This window comes from Macrobrachium rosenbergii, chromosome 56, assembly GCF_040412425.1.
Source record: "Macrobrachium rosenbergii isolate ZJJX-2024 chromosome 56, ASM4041242v1, whole genome shotgun sequence".
Taxonomy (NCBI): Eukaryota; Metazoa; Arthropoda; class Malacostraca; order Decapoda; family Palaemonidae; genus Macrobrachium; species Macrobrachium rosenbergii.
Genome location: NC_089796.1, coordinates 8,271,110 through 8,289,451, shown reverse-complemented (window position 1 = coordinate 8,289,451; position 18,342 = coordinate 8,271,110). Strand labels below are relative to the sequence as shown.

The 18,342-nt window shown below is 36.0% G+C and overlaps 1 long non-coding RNA gene across 1 annotated transcript; it reads left to right on the top strand.

Moving 5' to 3' along the window:
- The first annotated feature begins 2,146 nt into the window (after positions 1-2,146).
- On the top strand, positions 2,147-16,218 carry LOC136836490 (uncharacterized). Its single transcript, XR_010852409.1, has 3 exons — positions 2,147-2,432; positions 9,827-9,960; positions 10,941-16,218. It is a non-coding gene; the product is annotated as an uncharacterized lncRNA (long non-coding RNA).
- Positions 16,219-18,342: the final 2,124 nt, after the last annotated feature.

The window sequence follows — 18,342 nt, the reverse complement described above, 5'->3', positions numbered from 1 at the left end:
TAAGTAATGCCTACAGTGCACTGCATGAGGTACACTGATGGCCCTACCCCCTACGGGGTACATGAAACGAAACGCTGTTATATATTTCATTTGTGACAACTTTGAGAAATTATAACTTCTCGAAAGTCAGTCATGATTGGTTAGAAGGAAGCTCGACACATCTCCCTTCTCTCAGTAATATCCTGAAATGCTTAATCTTGATTCCAGAAGAGAGAATCATCAATATTTTCCGCATCATATCCTTGTAAATGACTCTCTCTCTCTCTCTCTTTTTTGAAGCTGTGGTGTGATAGTTCTTACATTTTGCGTTTGTTGGAGAACTCTGTGAAAGCCAAGTTACTGGACTTACTTTTAAAAAGGAACTGTTTTTATCAATTATATAACCTTCTTCAACCAATGAACATAGGTCTTCGGCTGTAGGAGGATTTTAGTAGTGCTTGCTATACTTACTGTGTATCTATGAACAAAATTACGTTATACGATATACTTAAATGTATGAAGATGAAGACCGCATATGTATATATTGTTGGTCTTATTACTGGATTAGTTGAGGATGTATATGATAGTTATGATTTTCATACTAAATCTAAATTTTCTTGTTGATTCCATGCTATTAAACGATCACTACACAATTTGGCTTTAAAAAGTTATCATTTTTTATTGCAATAATTGACTGATATATTATAAAGCAGCGAATAAGTAGTATGATTTCGTCACTGAACTTAGGTTTTTGTACTTAGAGAAACAAAAATTTCCATGTGTGCTCTTTTTCAGTCCTAAGTTCATGAGATTAATTTCAAAACGTGTTTTGGTTACACATCTCATGAACTAATTTCAAAACGTGTTTTGGTTACACATCCCTTTTCAGAAGGGTAAAGAGCATCACTGTCTTATTCTATTTTTTCATCTATTTCGTGCGGCTGCAGTGAGTCATGGTTTCCTTTCAATATGTTATATGATATGATTGTGATCTTGTCATTGGTTGTGATATTTTACGACGCAAAAACCATAAATACGCATTGCATCCATCATAGCCATGAGTGTCAATTCATTGGATCTTAAGCCAGAATAAAGAACATAAGGTCTGGGGTTAAGGCCACGAACTGTCCTAGGATGCCTATCTAAGATGGAATTGAAATTTCTACCACGTGTTCAATACTTCCATGCGCAGTATGTAATGAAATTCGGAAAATTAGGCTGTTAGCCTGCTAATGTTAATTATGTTATTTAATGTGATTTTTATTAGTATTGTAATTCTTATGCTCTTTTCGAATATGTCTTTTCATGTTTTATGACTGTTATGCGTTACCTCTGTTTTCTTACTAGAAAACAGCATTTTTGTATTTCAGAAGGCTTGTTGAGCAATTCAGTCCGAGTTTTTGAATAAGGATACTCAGTCTTAAATGTCGAACTACGAAAATGTTTCTGTTTTGTACTTTTCCGGTCAGGTCTAAAATTTGTCAATTTTAACTTATTAGGGGTAATGGAAACATCATTTACATTAATGGAACATAAATGGAATTCGCGTAAGATAATTGTTATTTTTCTGTTCGGCTTTATCCCTTACGAGTAACAGTAAAAAAAAATCCCCAAGAATTATGATATAAGTTGTCAGCTGCCAAGGAATTATTGCCTAATATTTGTGTAAGAAAGAAAATGTAATTTAAACACAATTCTTGTATCATTTTCCTTGTAAACTAAGTGACAGCGCTGCCTGAAAAGGAAGACGAATGAAGGCCGTGCAAGGAAGCCCCTCCCATTTCTGACGTGAGAATCAATCACTCACATTTTTTCTCTTGGGGATTGAAGCGAAGCAACGGCACCTTTCTTAAATCAGTATTTTAATTTCTTTTGTTACTGTTATACATTCTCGTATATATATTTATTTAACATATGATTAATGTAATCTGATCAGCATGACAGACGTCATGAGCAATCTGGTTCTATTTTGCTTTGATCTTTGCAAATGTCAGCTTCCTCTGAGAGAGAATTTTCGCATTTTTTCCTCTTTATTGCAACTTACGTAAATGGATTAACAGATAAAGGTGTCACAATATATCTCTACAAAAAATAAAATAATGAAATTTAGAACCATCGTCCACCGTTATTGGACCGGAACACCCAGATTTTCTCTCTAGAGAGTCTACAGTTGCCGGTTACAGCTGAACGGGAGAACATGGCTCTTGGCTTTTGCCGTACGGTTTTCGGTGCTTCGAGGAAATCCTTGGGGAAGAGACAGTTTTCGTCGTGTGCTGAAGTGTTTTTGTTTATATTTCTAACAAAATAACAGGCAAAAAACTTTGCCGGAACAGTAATAAATGAAAGGGGGAAAAAACGAAAGTTAAAAGTAACTTCTTTCATGTAACCAAAGATACCACATAAGTGCCAAGGATGTGAAGGATTCTCATAACTTCTAAACAGTTGTTGTCCTGGTAAGTAACAAAATTCATTCTTATCCGTTTCTGTGGCACGATTGAGGTATCCTGCCAACAAAGTCTAAGTAAATGCCGGGATTTAGTTTTCCGAAGTACCGAGTTCTATCGCAAGAATTTAACGTCATGTAGCAAATCTTAAGGTCACCAGGCCGTCTGAGATCATTAGGCAAGCAGCCTCATCCAAAATATCACTGCTTGAAACTTCAGCAGGCCTTACGAGTCGAGTGTTGAGCGGCAGGTGACTGAGGCAAAAGTATCCGACAGAGTAAACGATTTTTGGCATGTTTAGAGAGTAATGTTGAATGTACAAATCCTTCCAGTATTCCAGGCAAGACGACGTAATGGTGGGTATTGAAGAGGTGAGGTTCCAGGGGTTGGGAACCGCTGCGCTAGTTTGTCTCACGGCTGAAAAACCCATGCCCTGGTGCCAAAAAGGGCACATTAGACTATTACTGATATCCCGCCTGTATTGATAGAGAACAATCATTTGAGAAAGTGCTAATTATATGCACAGTCATTAATGAATACAGTAATATATGAACGTAGTATAAACTTTGGTGATACGAATTATGGTAATCTAGCTGTATTCAGGTATATTATTTAAGGTGGCTAGCCTGACTTTTTATATAAGACCGGCAGGAAAAAAATTACTTGGACGAAGCTGGGCCTCAGGAAGGCTATAAGGATGTATATATTAGTTGTACTTAGGTATTTTGGCCTTGGCTTCGAAATAGTCACTTGTAACTGCCAGGATTTACATAAAATATCTGAAACGAAGATATTTTGAGAGAATAGTGACTAGAAATTAATTTTTTCCCCCGTTCTGTTGAACAGCTGTCATTCTGAGTAATCGAGGATTCAGGATTTTTCAGAATCAGATTTTCAGGTGGTTGGTAAAGGCTAAAGAATCCTCGTTAAAGGTTTGAAATGCATGTCATCTCGGCTCAATATGTTCTCCCAGCTTCTACAATTCAAGGATTCACATCTCGGTAGGATAGGCATTTACGCGTTAAGTTTTCCGCGATAACTAAGACTACAAGTGATAAATTACCTATAGAGATGAATTACAAATGGATGATTCTGATTAGACTAGCCTAAGCCTCACAGCGTGCACATTTTTCATGATTATTCAAAGTTCCTCCTCTGAACTAAGAGCAGTAAAGTGGGTTGAATTATTAGGTAGGCTCGCTAGACTCGGTGCCAGAATTTCTGAAATCCAGGAGGATCCTGACACCAAAATCAGGTTTCAGATTTTTTAAAATTGTTTTTACTGTTCACTGATGTTAGCTGTGGTCCGAGTTGGTTTCCTGGACTAGAACCTACATGCCACAGGCGTGTTAAATATATATTAGTAATAATAAGTTTTATTTCAGCTCAAGGCCATATAAATGGAATATACAAAGAGACAATAATATACACACAATCTAGATACATGAGATAATCTGACAAAAAATGATAATCGGCAATATCCACACAGTTGCTGAAGAAATAGAAAAAAATAGTAAAAAAATTAAAACTTTAAAAAATAAAATAAAAACAATTTCCAGCTACGGACCTTAGGTGGTTACAGAAGTCAGGTCCAGAGGCTAAATAGGAAATTTTAAAATAGTAAAGCTCTATAGTGATACTAATCACAGTGATAATAAAGAAAATACTAATAATAGCAATAAGCTTAGAAATATAACATTCTGCATATGACACTTAAATAATTGCAAAAATAGAGATTGTCAATTATGGAACAGACCCCTCATTATCCCATCTTTCCCACAAATTAGATCTTTTTAGGTCCGTGATGACGTGGCCCAAATACGGGAACTCGTGCACGAATTCCAGACGATTTCAGAGGAAAATTTGTGGTTCTGCGACATGAACTGGGTCTTGGTTTCGTTGTACAGGATATCAAATACCTCTGCATATCTGCGGCAAGTTTCGATGAGACGCTGGAGACCTCGCAATGATGGGGAAATCAGAACCACATCGTCGGCGTAACAGAGGTTGTTTATTGTTGTTTCGTTGATAGAGCATCCGATTGGGAGTGGGTTCAGTTTGACATTCCGGGACATGTGTACGTATTAAACAGGTATGGAGAGTCTTTTTAGGGAACCGAATGTGTACGACAATACCTTACCCCATTTGACAGAATTGCTGTGTGGAGAACCAGCAATATAAAATGCCAATTAAATATAGAGGTTTGCCTCTTTTGTGCAGCTTCAAGAAGAGCTTCGGGTAGTTAACTCTGTCAAATGCTTTTCTCACAACTACAAAACATAGGAAACAGAGTCCGATGGTAGGTAACAGTTCAGCAATTCATTCAGGATGTAGATGCAGGTGTCGGTTGAGTGGTTTGCTTTAAATCCGAACTGGCTGTCAGTAGTGTGTAGAAGGGAGAGAAGTCTCACTAGAAGAACAGACTCGAGTATCTTCGACGCAATTGTAGTGATTGCAATCGGGCGATAATTGCCAGGGTCAGCTGCATCCTTTAGCTTGTTTTTGATTAATGGTATTAAGTGAACTAAGAGTAGGGAGTCTGTAAGAAACTGGTGAATTATGCACGCACTGAATAGAGCAGCTAGCAAAATGCAAATTATCGGGTGGCAGAATTTGAAAACTTGTACAGGAAGACCATCGCAGCTGGGCGATTTATTATTAGGTAGGTTGTTTAGCATCGCTGATGTTACCTGGCGTAATACGATCGGTGAATTGAAATTGAATGTTATCAGTAAGGAGGTTATCTACATACCTTCGGAAGTCTTGATCGTTTATGCAATTCAGGATAGTGCTGAAGTGATCGCCCCATATTCTTGCGACAGCCCCGTCACCGACGGCTTCTCCTAATCTCTGTGATAGTTTATTAGTTTTGGGATTTAGGGATTGAATATCTTTCCAAAGACGAGGGTAATCGTCAGATTTTCATTTTCTAGACATTGCATCAGCTCTTAGTTGCTTTTCATTTATTCTGCAGTGCTTAAGGGCAAGTTTGAACTGCGCTCTCGCTTGTCTTATTAGCAATGCAAAGTGTCCTTCCCTCGGGTTACCATTTTGCCTCCATAGTAAAAACATTTCTCTTGAATGTGTATATAGATCTTTAACCCAAGTCATTCCATTCAGGTATATTACGAGAGTTGCCCTGACGAGATCTTAAGGTATCCCTGCCGGAGGCAAGCATAGCGGAAATTATCTACGAATAGAATTCTTTCAGATCTGACATTTTGGGTTAGTACATAATGCGTCTACCAGATGAACTATTGACCGCAACCTGTTTTCCGTGGTCATCGTATAGGATCTACTTTTCTGCTGGTTTTTAAAATCCCAATTAACAGCAGATGGACGATCAGTTATGGGGTTCACGGTAGGGAGGGATGTGGTATTGAATGACACCTGTAAGGGGATGTGATCGTAGCCTATTGCAAGATCGTAGCGAATGTTGCAGGTCACAACTGAATCATGGTGTGGAGACGTGATGCAGTGGTCCAGCCGGGAGGTTGCAATTGTGTCCGTTCTATTTTGTACATGGGTATGGGAGGACGGAGGGAGGAGCATTACATCGCTAATTTGGAGAGCGTGATTTTGACAGAAGCGAGTAAGTTCGTTATAGAATTGTTTTATTGGGGTGAGAATTAAGGTCCCCGATTATACAAATATGATCAGCAGTAGAATCGTGAATAATGCTGTGTAACTCACTTAGGATCATGCAGTATTGATCAAAATTATTTTACCAAACGCCGGCTACTCTTAGTGACGTCACCCCGTTTTTATTTTGTCTAAAATCTCCGATTAGTGACTGAAATGTTAAATTTTCTAAACTGCACTCAAGACGATAAATTAATTTTTTTGGCTTCAATTCACTCGAGAAAATAATTTTGTAAAGTTTATGTACTGGTTGCCTTATTCAAGAATATTAGTTTTCCATTTACTACCTGTCATATAATGTGCAGTTTTTCTCAATCATTCAAGTCTTGAAGGAAATCATAATTTCATGAAATTAAAGAAAATGCATATTTTTTAAGCTAGTTGCGCTTGCCTAAGGACGGTACATGAAGTTTTAGTAGTGTAACAGCGCTTGTCACATAACGGCTCCCTAATGTTAGTTGGCCACTGCCAAACGAAAATGTCGGCTGAAAAAAATCCAACTACGTTGACTGGGGAGACAAATGTACATCTAACTTTAAGGGGTCAATGGTAAACAAGTATAGACAGGTATTGAATACTTTCATTCAAGAAATTATTATTCTTCAGTATATGGAACTTATTCATATGGAACAAGCCTCCAGGGGCCTTTGACTTGAAGTTCAAGCTTCCAAAGAATATGGTGTTCATTAGGAAGAAGAAGAGGAAGTAAAGGGAAATACAGAAAGAAGAGATCCCACTTATCAACAAGAAAAAAAGTAAATTAATAAATATATAGAAAGTGTTAAAATCCAATTAGAATCGTATTAGGGTAGTAATGGATTGCATTTTCGCTTGAACTTTTGAAGTTCCGATTGCACGACATCCTGTGGAACTGTGAAGTTCGATAGAGAGGCACATTTATTGAATATTTGGGTTTGTACACACGGTCAAGCAGTGTTCGTCAGTCAAACAGTTACCATGGTATGGTGACATCATAAGCGCATATTTGAGGAGAACTGACTGGCAACAAGCATTGCTACCAGATATTGATGTATACCATCATTTACATTCCGCTGGTCAAAGTTCGGAACTGATGTCATCGGTCAAGATGCGGTGTTTTAGTGTTGTAGTCTTCAAAAAGTTTTTTTTTTTTGTTGGGGAGGGGGGGAACAGACTGATTTTATGCATTACATACCCGGCCTATTGCATATCTGCAGATGCTTTTACTTCCCAGAAGCAACCAACAGTCTGAAAACTTTGTGTATAATAAAGACAATGTGTACAAGATTTTTTTTTCTTTTATTGATCAGTATTATCTATATAAATTTACATTTGTTTCTGAATTAGTTAAAGATGTGGCGACCCACTGAATAGAAGCTCACGGCCCAGTATTGAGTCTGGAGCCGTACTTTGGAGATCCTTGCCGTTAATGTGTATGGGGGGGACCTTAATTATCGTTGCCGAAATTTGCGAAGTTCTCGCCTCGACTGATCGCTAACTGATTCTATTTTCCTCTTCACTTCCATTGCATTGACATGCGATCCACTCCTCTGAAGTTCTGCTGTTATTCCATTAATTGCTACTGCACGTTTATTGGTCCTTATAAACGCCTGACTTGACGTTCCATAAACAGGAGTTCTGCCGGTAGAGTTCAGTTAACATCAGAGTCTGGCTTCTATCCCAACGGTAACTTTTTTCCTTCGTAGAGCTAAGCCCAGCCATGTTGTCGGGTCGGTTGAAATCAAAGCAAGTCATAACCTCAGTTCATACGATGAACACGTAACCTCTTGAATCCTTTGACTTGGAAACGTCGTAGTTCCATGCCTCTGTCCTGCCAGACAGACGCTGTCCGAAGCTCCAAACCAACAGGGCAATGCCCGTTAGTCCGTGGCGATCGCTTCTGACGTCATCAGCACACTTTTACTTTTCCTATTGTTATCTGGTAACAGTGTTTGTCCGACGAACACTGTTCGACCGCGTGTACGCACCCTTAGTGCTGCTGTTCAGCGAATCTGGTTGCTCTCGGCAGATGAAGGGGATCAGGTATGAATTGAGAATGTGAAAGATCCCTATTGAAATACAATTTATGAAAAAGGTTTGCAGTCATTGCAACCACCAGGCGGATAATTTTCAAAGCGAGCTGTGATTAAAGGGAATGGAAGAATTATGACTGCCATTTTTTTGAAGGCTTTGCATTTGTCATTGCGCCATTTATCTTAAAATCGGATTTCTCAGACTAAGATAATTCCAGGCAATAAATGTTTTGGCTTATGTGACATCGATTTGACGAGTTTGTGGTATGAGTTTTTTTCACTAGTATAAAGCTATTACCTTTTGGGTAAAAAGTAGAGCAGCCGGAAGCTTAAAGAAGGTTGAAAACTTTGGCGTTAAGCACCTGCTCTAGACATAGTTTTCACGCTAAGTACAAAGTAGGAAAGTACTTCGGCTGTTACCTTTTTGAAACGATACACTTTTAGGTGACAAGAATTAAAACTTGAGACATCACGTTATCACTTTAGATGGAAAGTAAAGTGCTTCATTTATTACCTATCTAAAACGACACAGGTAACAAGTATAAAGATTTGATATTAAAGGAAACGGAACAGACATTGTCTGAAGCCGTGTGTTAAGAGGGTCAAAGACACTTGGTTTATAATAGTGATACCATTTCCCCGATTTTGATGCAGACTCAAAAAAGGATGAAAATACAGCAATGGTCCTAATATCTGATTTTATTGCGGGGATGTGGGTGCGAAGATACTTAGGATTTGTAGGTGCTGACCCGCAATTACTTAAATTGATAAAAAGTAGAATGGTCAATACTTTCAATGTAAATAAAATAGGATTTGAAACTTCTGTTCAAAAGGTATTCACGAGTCGGTATATCTGAATGAATACATGAATAGTAAAAACTGTAATGTAGTGAATATACTTTAATTACTAATTTTATTTATGTAAATATATGATGTATATACAAAATTACAAATTGTAAGAATTGTAAATGTATATTTTCAATACTTTCCAGCACTGATGCTGCCAGTTTAAAAAAAAATCAGGAAATATGACCATTGTGCTTGAAAATGTATATTTAAGGCACATTTAGGGCTATTTTGTGTATAATAACAGTAACCGCCGTTGAAAATATCATTATAAAGAAACCTGAACCGAGAAAAGTGGGAAAATTTGTGATGTCGTTTACAAAACTTGAAAATTCATCCAAAATCTTATGAAACTGCAGCTAGAATACAAGATTTACTTCTGGAGGAGGAAAAGGATGAAGCTTTAGTTGTAATAAAATTGTGAATCCCTAATCATTGATTTGACCGTACTTCTGCACATAAACGAAAAATTCGAGATTAATGTAAAAAAGCTGATCGAAGGTTAGGATTTAACAGATTGAATATCATTAATCCCCAGCGTCAGCAATCAGATTTTCACTTATTTTAAGATTTTCACAAAAGAGTATATTAATTACTGTTTCTGAGTAGCCAGTAACTAAAGCAAGATGTGTAAATTGTCAGTTTAGAGGGATTGTGCTCATGTAAAGAAGTGCCTGTGTGATGTATGCTGTAACCATATTGTAAACATTGTAATTGTAAATAATGTAAGTTTAATCCTTTCAATAAAAAGTAAAAAAAAAAATTCAAGATTAATAACGCTGGGGTTATTTGTCAGATCCTCAGCAGTTCACAAATTACGGAAATATTAACACTTCTTAAAACATTGTTTTAACTGTAATAAATTGTATTATTTGTTGATGAAATTATTCTGATTCTTTCCAGGTGAACAGTAAAGGCGATTTCCTGAGGAAGGAGACTGACTTAGATTATTAATAACCTGAGTAATTATCCCAGTAGCTAATGTTAACCGACTGAATAAGGAATGAGGTCTTCGCCGAAGGGAATTCTGAGAAGAGGTGAGGGCTTATTTTACACAGCTCCTTGATATCGGATCAAGTATTGAAAGATTGGCTGGGAAAGTCTTGTGCCGCAGAGTTAAGAAGTTGATGACCAAAGCTTAAAATCTTGAATTGGTTGTTCTTCCCAAAAGTGTATTATCGATGAAGTTTCAATTTCAGAACTGATTTTTTCCTTCGGAAGTTCACAATATCGTCTTTTATGTTAGAGTAATCCCGCAAAAGAGGCTGTCTTGTATACCAAGGAAAAATACACCTTACACCAAATTCCCATTTTGTGAATTTCCTGTTTACATATAAAATGCTCTGAGACGAATTGATTGCCTTTCCGTCGATACTAAAATAATAAACGTTAATTCATAATAATTGGCAATCATCTGCAATCAGAACTATAGACAGTTGAAATATTAAGTATTTTACCACTCTCTGAATTCAGAAATTATATGAATCGCAATCGTTCCAGAAATTTTGGTTGTAAATGCTCTTAATCCCAAGACTTGTTAGGCTCATATATCTGATGTTTGCCCTCTCGTTCTCTTTTATAGTTTTTTTAAGGGAATTTACGATAAAAATTGGTACCTAACTAAAAATTGAATCCAGGTAAAAAGAGTCACAGGAAAAAGTCACGGGAAAAAATTCACAATCTTTCCTAGATAGTGACTCGGTATGTATCCACCTTTGCGGCGTGTTTAGTACAAGCCCGTTGGGGATTTCCGTATAAACATAATCAAAAGACTGTAAATATAAAGATAATGACCCCCAAGAAATATTGTGAATTTTCCCCTGTTGACTTTATTCCAGCCACCATAAATTAATGTGGCCTTTTTTCCTAGCCAAAATTATGACTTTTTCCCTGTGACTTTATAACCGACCACCTAAAAATTAATCTCTCATAGTCAAGCATAATGTCAGTTAATTAGCCATTTATAAATGATGTTCAAGTTTATTACCAGGGTGACTAATTGTATTTCCATTTTCAGAAAATCGACCACCCTCACTGCTGAGTGGAAGCTGGTTATCTGTTCAAGATTATTAAATCGTGAAGGTTCGAAGTTCGAAGAGGCAAGAAGTCAACATCAGTTGCTTTACGAAGCTTCATGATAATCTTTCACCAGCCGCAAACTTTTCAAAACTTGTGTGCCGGACAGTCATGAGATTTAGATAAAAAAAAATGTCAGTTTATGTTCAGCATGATTGGATGTTGTTGATTTTTAGGGAGGTAGTAATTAAGATGATTTTGTTAACTTAATAGGCAGATATTAATTATAATTCTTATGCTCTCACGAGTCAAAGCTTAGCACACACATCTTGCCGTAAGTTTGGACATAGATTTTCCCGGTGTATGAAGACTTGTTAAATCTGCAATACAGTAGTTCGTTTCTCGGTCAAGTATGATTCTTTTGACATTTCAGTCTTCGAATAACAGATGATTTTTTAGCTATTCAGTTATTTGTCAGAAAGTGCTTAGTGTCGGGTAAGCTGATGCTGTGAAAAGCAAGGAAAAATATTAATAGAATTTAGGAATCGAAAGAGCCAGATGTTAATTTGAGGAGAGGCAAAGTAGTAGTTTATGAAGGCGACTTTCGCCGTAATGATTCATGGTTTTTTTTTTTTTTTTTCTCAATAGAACCAACTTCATTGGAAACATGTTTAGAGGGTTAATGTGGATGTTTACGAAGATGACGATTAGAGCCAGTTTTAAAATTAAAACAGCTTTGATTCACAGACATATGACTGCGGTGGTTGTCAAAAAATGTAGCTTTCTCAGTTAGGTGTTACATTCTTCATCGACGTTTTCAATGTCTGTGTATAGTTTGGAAATATTTGATATATCAGAAATATGTTAACTTGATTTAGTACTGTACTTCCAAAGTGCATGTTGAATGCTGTGTAATTGCCGCACTAGTTCTCTCTCTCTCTCTCTCTCTCTCTCTCTCTCACACACACACACACACACACACACACACACACACACACACACACACACACACACACACACACACACACCGTGTCAACTTTTGCAGAGTGATTTGTAATCGTCAAACTTTCAGATCTTCAGTAGTTTGTAACTTTGCTGAAGTTCTTGATTACACAGTCTTAATTACCGTCTTCAGCAGACTGGATGGATTCTGTCTTTTTTTCGAGATTTACATTCTGCTGTGTTTGCAGGGCTTTTTTTTATGATAGTCAACTGTCATGAAGCTGTTCATATTTTAACAATTTGAACTAATGTTTGCATTTTATTTCCTTCAAATGTGTTTTGTTACGTTTAACTATTCCATTTGTTTTGTTATTCGGTTACTTGAGCAATTATTTGATGCTCAAGATTAGTTAAGAATTTTGATAACGAATACTTTACTTGTTCCTTAACTAAATATTGACTCGATGTCTCTAGTATATGATGAAGATGGTATCTAAACAGTTACGCAATTTCTAAAGTACAGTCGATGAGTTACAATAAAACCTGATTTTAAAGCATCAAGGTAAAACTACAAGCAAGGGGGATATTGCAAATCTTTTAACGAAGAAATTTAGAAGCAATTTGGGATTTTTGCTATGACTAAAGCGGTCACAGACAACGTGGGGTATTTCCGTTTGCGAACATAACATGTTTATAACATAATAGCTAAAAGTTCACTGGTGCTATATAAAAAAACGGCCTGCAGCCTCATTCCAGAAACAAAACCATGGAAATTAAAATTTCTTGGGTTTGTCACGATCGGTCACAGTGAAGGCTGAGAACCAACAGCATTAGCAAGAGAAAACTGCAAGCTTAATTGATTAGCCTGTTTGAACATGATTGTCAAAATCTCAAATAATTTAGTACCTTTTCAAACAAAATCTAATTCGAATAACAGAAGACTGACAAAAATATGAACTTAGATTAGTTGGTTCATTAATTATTATCAGCTCAACTTTTCTGTTTCAATTCTAACTTCCGTATCTTGGTTACCTAACGATCATTATAAGTTGAATGTAATGGTTGATCTTGTACATCGAATTTCTGATTGTAGGGTATTACAGTTTTCGGTTACACGATTCTGTATACGCACGTTGTATTTTTGGACGACTGTTTTTACCCTTTCGTTTTATCTATTTTCATGAACATAAAAAGGAATAGGATGAAGCTGTGCATTAAGTGTATTTTGCATTTACCAGGTAATGTCAAAACTGGTAACTTTAGTAAAATGGGTCCTATAACCACTGGGTTTCATTGTCACTACATTTTGCATAACCATTAATACACCACTATTCAGTACACTTTTTCTGGTTCCTGTAGAAATTTCAGAAATTCTTGGTTAGATTTTTTACTTGTTCTACAGGTACTGCGCTAGCGGCATTCAATATGCATGGAGGCGTTTTTTCTAATCAAAACAGAAAATCATAGTTTAAGCAATATGAACCTTCACTAAATAAAGTACAATCTTAAATGAGCTCTCGGGTCTCAAATTTTTATAGGTCTTGTATTTTATTCAGCTGATTAGACTTAAAAATGAAATGGGAAGTCAACTAGATAATAGTGGATGGAGCGTCATTAGTTGGTTATTTTAGCACTTAAAGATTCCGATGTAATTACTACAGTATTTTTCGGCTCCCAGATTGGTCAATACAGTCTTTAAAAGGTAATTTAAAACTATAGGAAAACCTTTGGTAAATCTTATTGTCTTGGATTTTGGTGTCAGTTTGTAAATCTATGGATTAGATTTCTTAAGTATAGATGTTAGAGTTGATATGAAAATTAAAAACACGCTTCTTGAATTTTGAAGGGGCTCAAAACGTGGCTGGTCTTAACTATTGTTATAAGGAATATATTAGGGCTGAATCCGGTAATTCATCTAGAAGCAGTTGTAAAATTTCTGATATTTTCGAGGGCTTGTAATTGTAAACGTTATGAGAGGACTTAGTTTGTGTCTTTTAGGTACAGGGAGCTAATTTCGCTCTTACCCGTTTCAGGAACTGTATCAGGACACTTAATTTTGTACACTTTGCTCCAGATAGAAATATTCTATTTACGTATTATATATAAAGGTCGTTTGATGAACTCGTTAGATGTGTTAAGTGGACTGGTATTACAGAGTATTTCAGAGGATGCTATTGCCATATACAGTGGTTGGTGTGAATATTCAAGAGTTCACCGACAATGATTCATTCACGCATGGTTCAGATTACTCTGGATATTGAAGTATGCTGTTGAGGTAACTAGGCGAATAATTTACTCTATTTTGTATAGTAAAGATGATACGGACCTTCATACGAAGTAAATTTAGATTTAATATGCAAATACTAGTACTTCTACAGAGTATTTGTTTCGCAGTACTGAAGTCTGTCCTTGTTTGCTATAGCACATACTTTTCTTTTATACTAATGTTTTTATATATACATATAATTTTTTTGAGTTATCGCAATGTGGTTAATAAATCATTTACATCTTCGTACATATGTCAGTCAGATAAAAAAAAAGTACTAATACAAAATAGACTATGAACTAGCTGATAATGCAATAAAATAAAATGATTACAATGTGCATATCTTACATTTTAACAATCAGTAAGGATTTTATTAATTACACAGATGTTATTCCCATTTTTTTATCTTTTATTATAGAAAATATATATTTTAAAGTTTTAACAGCATGACAAGCAGAATTTTATCAAAGTTGACAAATTTACCAAAATTAAATATAATTTTATCCTACCATTCGGGTTGACTAAATATTTTTAGCGTGTACAATTTACAAATAATCTATGTATTTCAACGTTAATTTACTCCCATTTCTCGAGATGAACATATTCTGAAGTAAAAAAATAAATTCAGTGCATATGAAACAGAATTAGTCAACCAATAGTCGTTAGCTTGTCTTTGTATCGTGAGTAATTTTTGTCCAGTGTTGAATGAGGATATCGCCTGTGAGGAAACTTAATTTTTCAATTAGTTTAAAGCTAATTTTGTTTCATCGTTATCATTCGGATTATTGAGAGATACACCGTAAATAAGATTTACAGAGCGTGAACTATCAGTGTCGCATCATGGATTAAACTTAGATGCATTGTAGTTTGAGACTAAAGAAAAAACTAGTAAGATTGGTGAACATATTATGGTCCATTAACAACCCTTTTTTGTTACTTTATTATAAAAATAACAAAACTGGTATTTACATCAAGTTAAATTTTTTTTAACAAAAAGGATTCCGCTGTGCTTACATACCGTACAGTAGGCTATAAACAGTCTACAAATAAGTGAATAAAACGAAATTTACACTAACCCAAGAACAAATATGTTAAAAACATACATTAGGCAAAGATATTACTTCCTAGACAGTCAATTTGGTGAAAACAAAATCAGTATGTATGTAAATTAACAATCTGAATGACAGCGATGAAACAAAACTTTAAACTAGTAAGCAAAGTAAGCTATCGTCACAGAAGCTATCTTCATTCAACAGTGGATATATACCTTCCTAACGATACAAAAATAACTATTATTGTCTCTAGTTTTATTTTGAATGCACTAAATTATCAAATAAAAGGTAAATGTTGTATGATGAACATTTGTAAAATAAAAATAAAACATTTAAGATAGGAAGTTTCATGTAATATTGCAACTCAGAGACTGTGTATATTGTACATTGAACATTTTTAAATGAAAGATAAAAAAAAATTGCACTAAATTCTTTGCTATTGCAAACATGGTTAGACTTCAGTGATGTGTAGTTAGTATTTTGTAATAGTGCTTGGTATCTGCTTAAGGAAAAAATTATAAATTTATTGCGTAAGAAGGTTCGAATCGTCTTGTCTACACAAACTGGGTAGTTATTCGCCGATTTACCGTGACTACTCACTTCGATATCCAAAGTAACCTGAATCACAGCCCAGTCCATCACTGATGGTAAATTCTTTGATATTTACACCTAGCACTGTAAAAAGCAAGGGAGCCCTCAGGAATTCTTTTAATTACCAGTCCAGGTGACTTTTCACAGTTCATTTAAATACCGTAAACGATATGAATGGAATTTGTTCATACTGGAGAAAGGTTCCGTAAAACAATGTCTTGATAGTTTTTAAATCTGATTAGAGTAAAATTAGCTTTGTGTGGGGTAAACACAGGAAGTCGTGTTTTTACGTCTCGACTTGTAAATTCTCGGAAATATTGAGATGAAATTGTTGATTTTGTACAAAATCAAGTGATCCATGCCTGTGCTGTTAAGAAGACAAAATGCCTGTTGTTAAGTAAAGAAGGACAAAATAAAATACGGAAAAATACAGTTGGTTTTATTGTCTTTACTAATTTTTTGGTTTTAGTCAACCTTTTTTTACACCACCACATGCTCTATGGCCGGGCCATGAGACCTCCAAACGGGGGGTTCGGGATCCCAGAATCTGTTTCCGAGAGAAGAGTTTCAGCTGAGGTGGATTTTCTCCTCCTGCAACAACGCTTCTCCGGAGTCTCCGTCTGTGGCGAGTTCCTCTGGGGTTTCTGTGGGGGTATTTGGGCCACCTGCTGAAAGAATGAAGCCGGTTTTCCTCTGTGTCAATAAGGCTCAGATTAACACTTGAGAGGTTGCGATTCTCACCCCTACAGCTCCCATAGCGACCGCGTGGTCGGTCAAGGTGGAAAAGTTCAAAAGCCGGCTGCAGCGAGTCACGTGCTCCGGTTGTTCAAGAGAAAGGCAATGCCAGGATAACGACTGTTACTCAAGACACTTGAAGAATACGTCAATTAACTAAATTTCTCAGCGTAATTGAAATCTGACATACATCGACTGACATCATTTAATGATTTGCCAATGTTTCATTTTATCGATCAGTATTTATAGGCTGGCATTACAGTATATCATTACGAAATAAATACTTTGCACTACGATAACTATGACTCGGTCTCTTGAATGGCCGTTAAAATTGGTGGTTCTTTGGCCCCATAAAGCTGCAAATATTTCTCCTCTGAAACTCAAAGCACGTAACATGGATTTCATTGAACGGTAGTTGATAGTTGCATATTAAAAGACTCTTGCATGGATGGAATTACCTGAATTTAGAGTTGTTTGACTGTTCATTTAACAAATACCAAGCTAACATCGTTTTCTACAAGATGAACAAACTGGTGTTTCAAACAAAAGACTTGAAAATTACAAAGAGTTTTGTAAGGCTAACATAAAAACACATCAGTATAATAAACGTACAAGGTTTTATTGCATGTTATATATGACTTTTATAAAGCACTCAAAATTTTGCTGTGCAGTCACCCGTTTGAATAAGCTCTATCTTTAAGCAGCTTTTACGACAGTACATCGACCATAAGCGCCTAAATGATACAGACAGATCTTTAAGCACTGCATCTAAAGGATTCAGCTGATTTAGAGATGCTGACTTTCCATCCTCACCTGTGGTGTGTATAAGGACTGTTTCCTTTGCAACCTCTTACCCTAGACTTGTAACACATCCTAAATAGAACTGCCATGGAATCTCCAAGCCTTGTCAAAGGATATGACAACAGGAAAACAATCGAGAAATGCTCCTTAACCTTGACAAAAATTGCGCTCTTTTTTGACAATCTGGGAACTGTACCAACACTAAAAAAAAATCTAGAAAACCAAAATCTGTAGTTCATGCTGTCAAACAATCGTGCTATGGTTTCCAAAACACATTCACTGTATGAACCTTAGTGAAAACGCGAAATGCTGACACCAGAAAGCTATTAGAGTTGCAACGAACAGGTAATATTAAAAATAAGAAAGACCAGAATATTTAACCATGCTACTATAGTACACGGCAATAGAAGCATCAAAAGCTGCTACACAGAAACCTTTCACCATCAAGACTTCCCATGAATACACCTCTGCTAGAGAGTAAACAAAAGTTATTGCAGATATGTTCCTTTATAGAACAAACTATTTTGGAAAAAAAAATAGGCAGCTGGGAATAGCAGAATAAAACACTTCCTAACATCAAACCGGGAAAACCTAAACACTGTGGAAAACTTTTGTGATGATCCTCGGGATAGAGACAATCAAATTCTATAATCATGACAAGCATACCAACATGTAGATCTGTCCAACCTTTTAAGAGAATTAATGAAAGATAAAACAGTTCCCAGTTAACGTCCCTACAGTGTAATCATTTCACCTCATTCTCCCAGAAAGAGGCAGAAAAACCCTGTCAGAAAATACCTGAAATGCTCCAGGACAAATATCCTTTTCATTTAACAGAACCAACAACCACCAGAGGGACAGTTTGGCAAATTCATGAAAAATTAAAATCAAATAAGATCCATTTGCAAAAATGCAAAAGTCTGAGAAATCAAAGTAAATATACCTCAAACAACCAAATATTTTCAAACAAATTCTTAGGAATTGATGCAGCACAGAAACTATACAACAGCATAATT